The sequence below is a fragment of the Rhinopithecus roxellana genome, chromosome 1 (genome assembly GCF_007565055.1).
Source record: "Rhinopithecus roxellana isolate Shanxi Qingling chromosome 1, ASM756505v1, whole genome shotgun sequence".
Lineage (NCBI taxonomy): Eukaryota > Metazoa > Chordata > Mammalia > Primates > Cercopithecidae > Rhinopithecus > Rhinopithecus roxellana.
This window is the reverse complement of record NC_044549.1, coordinates 80,353,976-80,364,100: the sequence shown is the minus strand read 5'-3', so window position 1 is coordinate 80,364,100 and position 10,125 is coordinate 80,353,976. Positions and strand designations below refer to the sequence as shown.

The window sequence follows — 10,125 nt, the reverse complement described above, 5'->3', positions numbered from 1 at the left end:
CAATACATGATCCATTAAAAAAAAAGTGATAAATTGAGTTTCATCAAAATTTAAACTTTTTTCTTTGCAAAAGGCACTGTTAAGAGAATGAAAAGACATCTCCCACTGGGAGAAAATATTTGCAAATCACATATTCAACATAGAACTTATATCCAGAAAGAAAGATAGATATCAATTGTAAGAAGCTATAAGAAAACAAATGACTAATCCCAGCACTTTGGGAGGGCAAGGCAGGCAGATCACGATGTCAGGAGATCAAGACCATCCTGGCTAACATGGTGAAACGCCGTCTTTACTAAAAATACAAAAGATTAGCTGGGCGTGGTGGCAGGCACCTGTAGTCCCAGCTACTCAGGAGGCTGAGGCAGGAGAATGGTGTGAACCCGGGAGGCAGAGCTTGCAGTGAGCCGAGATAGCACCACTGCACTCCTGCCTGGGTGACAGAGCGAGACTCTGTCTCAAATAATAATAATAATAATAATAATAATAATAATAATAATTTAAAAAAAGAAAACAAATGACTAATTTAAAAATGTGCAAAAGACTTGAACAGACATTTCTCCAAAGATGATACACAAATGGCCCAATAAGCACAGTAAGAGATGCCCAATATCATTAGCCATTAGTGAAGCACAACTCAAAACCACCATGAGATATCACTACACACCTACTAGAGAGGCAAAAATCAAAAACAAACAAATGATAATACCAAATACCGATGATAATACCAAATACCAAATATTTTTTTCTTCGCAAAAGACACTGTTAAGAGAATGAAAAGACATCTCACACTGGGATTAAATATTTGCAAATCACATATTCAACATAGAACTTGTATCCAGAATAGATAGATAGATATCAATTTTAAGAAGCTATAAGAAAACAAATGACTGATTTAAAAATGGGCAAAAGATTTGAACAGACATTCCAGTTGTGGAGCAACTGGAACTCTTATACATTGTTGGGGAGAATACAAAATAGTGTAGCTGCTCCAGAAGACAGTTTGACAATTCCTTAAAAGTTAGGCTGGGTGCAATGGCTCATGTATGTAATCTCAGCACTTTGGGAAGCTGAGGTGGGCAGATTGCTTGAGTTCAGGAGTTTGAGACCAGCCAGGGCAACATGGCGAAACCCCACCTCCACAAAATAAACAAAAATTAGCCAGACATGGTGGCATGTGCCTGGTTCCAGCTACTTGGAAGGCTGAGGTTGGAGGATTGCTTAAGCCGAAAAGACAGAGGCTGCAGTAAGTTAAGACAGCACCACTGCATTCCAGCCTGGCAATAGGACAAGATGGTAGCTTTTACCACTTCTGTTCAACACAGTATTGGAAGTCCTAGCCAAAGCAATTGGGTAAGAAAAAGAAATAAAAGGCATCTAAACTGGAAATGAAGGAGTAAATTGCCTTTTTTCCTCACATGACAAGATCTTATATGTAGAAAACCCTGAAGATTATACACACACACACCTATTAGAACTGCATTTGATCTTAGCCAAAAGGCCAAGAAGTGATTCTGTTAGAATGAATGAACAAATTTAGCAAAGGTGCAGGATACAAAATCAACACACAAAAACCAGTTGTATTTCTATACATTGATAATAGACAATCTAAAATGAACATTAAGAAAACAATTCAATTTACAATAACATCAAAAAGGATAAGGCCAGGCACAGTAGCTCACACCTACTATCTGAGCACTTTGGGAGGCCAAGGTGGGAGGATTGTTTGAGGAGTTAGAGGCTGTAGTGAACTGTGATTGTACCACTGCACTCCAGCCTGGGCAACAGAGTGAGATCCTGTCTCCAAAAAAGAAAAAAACAAAGTCAAGGTAACAGGAAAAACAGCTTCTGCTGATCAAGATGCAGCAGATAAGCTCCCAGATGCCATTAAGAAAATCACTGAGGCCAGGTGTGGTGGCTTATGCCTGTAATCCCAGCACTTTCGGAAGCAGAGGTGGACAGATCACCTGAAGTCAGGAGTTCAAGACCAGCCTGGCCAACATAGTGAAACCCCATTTCTACTAAAAACACAAGAAATTAGCTGAACTTGGTGGCAAATGCCTGTTATTCCAGCTACTTGGAAGACTGAGGCACGATAATTGTTTGAACCTGGGAGGCGGAGGTTGCAGTGAGCCAAGATGGCACCACTGCATTCCAGCCTTAGTAACAGCGAGACTCTGTCTCAAAAAAAAAAAAAAAAAAAAAACTGATGAGAAAGGATATCTGCCTGAGCAGGTTTTTATGCAGATGAAAGTGCCCTGTTCTGGAAAATAAAATGCCAAAAAGAACATTTATTAGTAAGGGGAGAAGGGAGCACCAGGAATTAAGGTAGGAAGGGATGGGCTAACTCTACTGCTTTGTGAAAATGCAGTCAGGTTTGTGATCATGACTGCCTTTATCCCTAAAGCTGCTAACCTCTGAGCCTTGAACAGAAAAGATAAACACCAGCTGCTGGTCTTTTGTTTGTACAACAATAAGGCCTAGACAACGAGAACCCTTTTTCTGGATGCATCTCATCGATGCTTTGTCCCTGAACTCAGGAAGTAACTTGATAGTAAGGAACTGCCTTTTAAAGTTCTGTTAATATTGGACAATGCCCCTGGCCACCCAGAACACCATGAGGTCAACACTTGAAGTTGTCTACTTGTCCCCAAGCATAAGGTCTATAATTCAGCCTCTAGATCAGGGGATCATAAGGACCTGCAAGGCTCATTACACACAGTAGTCTATGGAAAGGATTGTCAGTGCTATGGAAGAAAACCCAGACAGAGAGACTATCATGAAAGTCAGGAAGGATCGCACCATTGAACATGCCATCATTTTTATGGAAAAAACTGTGAACGCCTAAATAAATAAATAAAAATTAAAAGCTGTGAAAGCCATCAAGCCCAAAACAAAAAAGGTGGGGAGGGTGTGGGTGGAGGGTTTCAAGATATGGATCTTAGGGAAATTAAAGAGCTAATAGATGCCACACCAGAGGAATTAATAGAAGACAGCTTGATGGAGATGAGTGCTTCTGAACCAGTGCCAGATCATGAGGAAGAAGACATAAAAGAATCATTACTAGAAAAGAAATTAACATTAGACAGTCTGACAGAAGGTTTCTCATTATTCATGACTGCTTTTTACTTCTTTTATATGGACCCTCCCATGATATGGGCACAAAAACTACAGCAAATGGTAGAAGAGGGATTGGTATCATATAGAAATATTTTTAGAGAAATGAACAAAAAAGTCAGAAATAAATTACATTGCATTTCTGTAGTTTCACTGAGTGTGTCCACTTCTCCTGCCTCCCCTTCCACCTCCTCTGCCTCTGCCATTCCTGAGACAGCAAAAACAATCTTCCTCTTCCTCCTCCTCCTCCTCTGCCTACTCAACAGGAAGTGAAGAGGATGAAGACCTTTGTGATGACACACTTCCACTTAATGAACAGTGAATGTATTTTCTCTTCCTTATGATTTTTAAATAGCATTTTCTTTACTCTAATTTACTTTATCAAGAATATAGCTCGGGCGCAGTGGCTCACACCTGTACTCCCAGCACTTTGGGAGGCCGAGGTGGGTGGATCACCGGAGGATGGGAGTTCAAGACCAGCCTGGCCAACATGGTGAAATCCTGTCTCTACTAAAAATACAAAAATTAGCCAGGCGTGATGGTGCATGCCTGTAATCCCAGCTACTTGGGAGGCTGAGGTGGGAGAATCGCTTGAACCTGGGTGGCAGAGGTTGCAGTGAGCCCAGATTGTGCCACTGCACTCCACCCTGGGTGACAGAGCAAGACTCTGATTAAAAAAAAAAAAAAAAAAAAAGTAGTATACAATAGATATAACATACAAAATGTGTTAATTGTGTTATTGTAAAATTTCTAGTCAACAGTAAGCTATTTGTAGTTAAACTTTGGGGGAGTCAAAAATGACACATGGATTTTTGACCGCAAGGAGGATCAATGCCCCTGATTCTTCAAGTTCAAGGGCCAACCATATACAAAAATCAACTCAAAATGTATCATAGACCTAAATATAGGAGCTAATATTATAAAACCCTAGGAAGAAAACATACAGGAGCAGCTCCATGACATCTAACTTAATAATTTCTCACATATGACACCAAAAACACAGGCAATAAAACAAAAAAATAGTTAAATTGGACTTTACCAAAATTTAAAAATGTGTGCAACAAAGGACACTATCAATAGAGTAAAAATGCAACCCAAGGAATAAGAGAAAATAATTATATCTGATAAACAATTAATATCTAGAATATATATGGAGAGAACTTCTACAATTCATAGCAGAAAAAAAAAACTATTTAAAAATGGACAAAGGACTTGAATAGACTTTTCTCCAAGAAAGATATGCAAATGGCCGATAAGCACGTGAAAAAATACTCAGTATCACTAATCATTAGGGACACAAAAATCAAAATTACAATGAGATATCACTGCAAACACACTACGATGGCTATTATCTAAAACACACATATACACGGCCGGGCATGGTGGCTCATGCCTGTAATCCCAGCACTTTGGGAGGTCAAGGCAGGTAGATTACTTGAGGCCAGGAATTCGAGACCAACCTGGCCAACATAGCGAAACCCAATCTGTATCAAAAATACAAAAACTAGCCGGGCATGTTGGCACATGCCTGTGGTCCCAGTTATTTGGCGGAGGTGGCGGGGGGGGGCGCTGAGGCATGAGAATTGCTTGAACCTGGGAGGCGGAGGCTGCAGTGAGCCCAGATCACACCATTGTACTACAGCCTGGGCAACAGAGCGAGACTCCATCTCAAAGAACAAATAATTTTTAAAAATGTAAAACACATAAAGGAACAAAACAGAAAATAATAAGTGTTGTTGAGGATGTGAAGAAATTGAAAGGTTTTGTTGTGTGTGTTCTGACTCTTCCACTGACCAGTTACCCCAACCAGTCCACCCCATCTCTCTCTCCCTTTCATCGGGCCTTTCTATTCCTTGAGACACAACAATATTGAAATTAGGCAAGGTGTGGTGGCTCACACCTGTAATCCCAGCACTTTGGGAGGCCGAGGTGGGAGGATTGTGTGAGCCTGGGAGGTCAAGACCACAGTGAGCCATGATTGTGCTACTGCACTCCAGGCTGGGCAACAAAGCAAGACCCTGTCTCCAAGAAAAAAAGAAAGAAAAAAACTAAGCCAAATACTGACCCTAAAATAGTCTCAAAAGTGTTCAAGTGATAGGAAGAGTCACACATTTCTCATTTTAAATCAAAACCTAGAAATAATTAAGTTTAGTAAGGAAAGCTTGTCAAAAGCCAAGACAGGGTGAAAGATAGGTCCCTTGCATCAAACAGCCAAGTTATAAATGATAGAAAAAGCTCTTGAAGGAAATTAAAAGTGCTACTCCAGTGAACACACAAATGACAAGAAAGCAAAAACAGCCTTTTGCGAATGTGGAGAAAGTTTGCATGGTCTGGATAGATCAAACCAGCCACAATATTCCCTTAAGCCAAAGCCTAATCCGGAGCAATTCTTCAGTTCCATGAAGGTTCAGAGAGTGAGGAAGCTGCAGAAGAAAAGTTGAAAGCTAGCAAAGGTTGGTTCATGAGGTTTAAGGAAAAAAGCTATCTCCATAACATAAAAGTGCAAGGTGAAGTAGCAAGTGCTAATAGAGAAGCGGCAGCAAGTTCTCCAGAAGATCTAGCTAAGATCATTGATGAAGGTGGCTACACTAAACAATAGATTTCCCATGTGGATGGAACAGGCTTCTGTTGGAAAGAAGATGCCATCTAGGACTATCATAGCTAGAGAGGAAAAATCAATGCTTGGTTTCAGAGCTTCAAAGGACAGGCCGACTTGTTTGAGACAGGGTCTCACTCTGTTGCCCAGGCTGGAGTGCAGTGGCACAGTCATGGCTCACTGCAGCCTTGACCTCCTGGGCTCAAGTGTTATCCTCCTGCCTCAGCCTCCCACGTAGATGGAACCACATGCCCAGCTAATTTTTAAAAACGTTTTTGTAGAATCAGGGTCTCCCTACATTGCCCAGGCTGGTCTCATCTGGGCTCAAGTCATCTTCCTGCCTCAGCCTGCCAAAGTGCTGGGATTACAGGCATGAGCCACCGTGTCCAGCCCAGGCTGACTCCTCTGTTAGGGGCTAATGCTGCTGGTGACTTTCAGTTGAAGCCAATGCTCATTTACAATTCCTAAAATCCTAGAGCCCTTAAAAAAATTCCGCTCTGCCTGTGCTTTAATAAAAAGACAAAGCCTGGATGACAGCACATCCATTTACAGCATGGTTTACTGAATATCTTAAGCCTACTGTTGAGACCTACTGCTCAGAAAAAAGATCCCTTTCAAAAGATTAGTGCTTATTAACAGTGTACATGATCACTGGAGATGTGTAAGACATACAAAAATATTAACGTGTTGTTTTCATGCCTGCTAACCCTACAGCCATTCTGCAGCCATTCAAGAAGTAATTTCAACTTTCAAGTTTCATTATTTAAGAAATACACTTCATGCCGGGTGAGGTGGCTCACGCCTATAATCCCAGAACTTTGGAAGGCCGAGGAGGATCGCTTGGGCCCAGGAGTTTGAGACCAGCCTGGGCAACATGGGGAGACCCCATCTCTACAAAACATTTAAAAATAAGCCAGGTGTTGTGGTGCATGCCTGTGGTCCTGAGGTGGCATACACCTGAGGAAGCCCAGGCTGGAGGATTGCTTGAGCCCAGTAGGTAGAGACTGCAGTGAGCTGTGATCATGCCACTGCACTCCAGCCAGGGTGACAGAATGAGACTCAAAAAAAAAAAAAGAAGAAGAAGAAATGCACTTCATAAGGCTTCAGGTGCCATAGAGAGTGATTCCTCTGATGGATCTTGTAAATTGAAAACCTTTCAGAAAGAATTCACCAGTGTAGATGCCATTCACAACCTTTGTGATTCATGGGAGGAGGTCAAAATATTAACATGAACAGAAGTTTGGAAGAAGTTGATTCTCACCTACACGAATGACTTTGAGGGGTCCAAGACTTCGGTGGAGGAAGGAACTACAGATGTGGAAACAGCAAGAGAACTAGAATTAGAAGTGGAACCTGAAGATGTGACTGAATTGCTGCAATCTCATGATCAAACTTGAATGGATGAGGAGTTGCTTCTTAAGAAAGTGGTTTCTTGAGATGGAATCTACTCCTGATGTAGACGATTGTGAACATTGTTGAAATGACAACAAAGGGCTGGGCACAATGGCTCATCTATGATCCCAGCACTCTGAGAGGCCAAGGCAGGTGGATCACTTGAGCCCAGGAGTTCGAGACAGGCCTGGGCAACATAGTAAGATGTCACCTCTACTAAAAATTTTTGAAAAAATCTTAAAAAAGAAATGACAACGAAAGATTAAGAATATTTCATAAACTTAGTTGATAAAGCAGTGACAAGATTAGAGGAGACTGACCAATTTTGAAAGAAGGTCTGTTGGGGGTAAAATACTATCAAATGCCATCATGTGCTACAGAGAAACCTTTGTGAATAGTCATTTGACATGGCAAACTTCACTGTTGTCTTATTTTAAGAAATTGCTGGCCGGGTGCGGTGGCTCAAGCCTGGAATCCCAGCACTTTGGGAGGCTGAGATGGGCAGATCACGAGGTCAGGAGATCGAGACCATCCTGGCTAACATGGTGAAACCCTGTCTGTGCTAAAAAATACAATAAAAAAACTAGCGGGGCGTGGTGGCGGAGGCTGAGACAAGAGAATGACGTAAACCCAGGAGGCGGAGCTTGCAGTGAGCTGAGATCAGGCCACTGCACTCCAGCCTGGGCTACAGAGCAAGACTCCGTCTCAAAAAAATAAAATAAAATAAAATAAAATAAATAAATAAATAAATAAATAAATAATTTGCTGCAACCACTCCAACCTTCAGCAACCATCACCCTGATCTGTCAGCAGCCACCAACATCAAGGCCAGGCCCTTGGCCAGCAAAATGATTACAACTCACTGAGGCTCAGATGATGGTTAACATTTTTTTGTAATAAAGTATTTTTAAATTAAGGTATGCACATTTTTAGATATAATCCTATTGCACAATAGACTGCAAAATAGTGTAAACATAACTTTTGTGTATGCTGGGAAACAAAACAATTTGTGTGACTTGCTTTATTGCAATATTTATGTTATTGTGGTGATGTGGAACCATACCTGCAATATCTCCAAGGTATGCTGTATACCCAAAAGAAGTAAAAGCAGGCATTCAGACAGATATTTGTACACCAATATTTATAGCAGCATTAGTCACAAATCCAAAAGGTGGGGGCAACCCAAATGTCCATCAACAGACAAATGGATCAGCAAAATGTGGTGTAGGCATACAATGAAATACTATACAGCCTTAGAAATAAATGAAATTCTAACGTGTACTACAACATGGGTGAACCTTGACATGCCAAGTGAAATAAGCCAGACACAAAAAAAGACAAATTTTGGATGATGCCACTTATATGAGGTACTTAGTCAAATTCATAGAGAGCAGAATGGCGATTGCCAAGGGGTGGAGTGTTGGGGTGATTAGACCCAACACCGGGTCATGGGGGTGACAAAGTCCAGCGGAGTCAAAGGATTGAGAAAAAGACAGAGAAAAAGATAGGACACCAAGGGGCCATTGCTATTGTACAGAGGCCGCGACAGCCCGGAGTGCTGGGAGCCCACCGTATTTATTGGTAATCCAACAAAGAAACAGGTGCTGAGAATGCGGAGGTCAAAACAGCACGTTGCATTAAACACATGATTTACAGCTGCGATGGTTTAGCATTTATATGGAACATGTTCTGCTACTTGAGATAATGGGAACAGGAGCCTAGGAGGGCTAGAAGCAAGGAGCCAGCAAGTCTAGACACATTCCAAAGGACATTATGCAAGCCCTGCCTCAGTTTCCCTCCCAACACTCAGCTTTTTCCCAACCTGCCCCCCTTCTCTTTTTTGTAAAAGAGAAGGTATTGTTATTACTATCATTATTACTAGCATAAGAGCTGGCCTCTTTAAATTGAGCAAGGCAGTTGCAGGCTGTGCAGCCCTTAAAAGTGATCCAGCTTCATTTTTCTTAGCCCTTATTCAAACTGGAGTTACTCTGGTTTGAATGCTTCCCACATACCTCCCCTTTCCCTTTTACAAGAGGACGCTTAATCCTAGAGGTTGCAGAAGGATGAAGATCCGTCTTCCGTAACTTCTTCATGCTGAATAGGGGCGATGATACTCCTGGCTAACTATTAGCGTTTCTTGTATTCAGGGTAGAGAGGAGCTGAGTCAGAAAGCATTGGTCCATTAAGCATGGTGACTCTGGTTGCTCTTCGTTCCATCTTGGCATTCAGATTCAACTGGCTCATGGCTCGTACTGGAGGAACCCGGTCCATGGTTGGGATCCATGGGTCCCTCCAGTCTCCCGTTCCATGGTCGTACACATCTTGAAGGCATCCACATGGTTCGTTCATCTCCTGCAAAAACACAAGCATATGGCCAGGCGCGGTGGCTCAAGCCTGTAATCCCAGCACTTTGGGAGGCCGAGACGGGCGGATCATGAGGTCAGGAGATCGAGACCATCCTGGCTAATACGGTGAAACCCCGTCTCTACTAAAAAATACAAAAAACTAGCCGGGCGACAAGACGGGCGCCTGTAGTCCCAGCTACTCGGGAGGCTGAGACAGGAGAATGGCGTGAACCCGGGAGGCGGAGCTTGCAGTGAGCTGAGAGCCGGCCACTGCACTCCAGCCTGGGCAGCAGAGCAAGACTCCGTCTCAAAAAAAAAAAAAAAAAAAAAAAACACAAGCATACCATCATCCCCATGTTAGTACACTTGATCTTAGCCAAAAGGCCGAGAAGCAATATCCCCACGCTAGTAAATCTACTGAAACAGAAGGAAAACCTTTTTTGGTTGTAGCCGGGAGGCATGCAGTTGCTGAAGCATTTGTTAACTCACTTTCTGCCTCTTTGGTTAATTACCACGAGGTAAAACTTTCCACTGATAATGAGAAACAGGCCTTTTCTGATTTTTTGTTTGTTTTGTTTCTTTTTTTTGAGAGGAAGTCTCTCTGTGTCCCCCAGGCTGGAGTGCAGTGGCCGGATCTCAGCTCACTGCAAGCTCAGCCTCCCGGGTTCACGCCAT

At 42.3% G+C, this 10,125-nt stretch overlaps 2 pseudogenes; both read right to left on the bottom strand.

The window, feature by feature from the left end:
- Positions 1 to 1,363: 1,363 nt before the first annotated feature.
- Positions 1,364 to 1,513, bottom strand: LOC115892292 (annotated as a pseudogene).
- Positions 1,514 to 9,683: 8,170 nt separating this feature from the next.
- Positions 9,684 to 9,846, bottom strand: LOC115892297 (annotated as a pseudogene).
- Between the last annotated feature and the right edge of the window lie 279 nt (positions 9,847 to 10,125).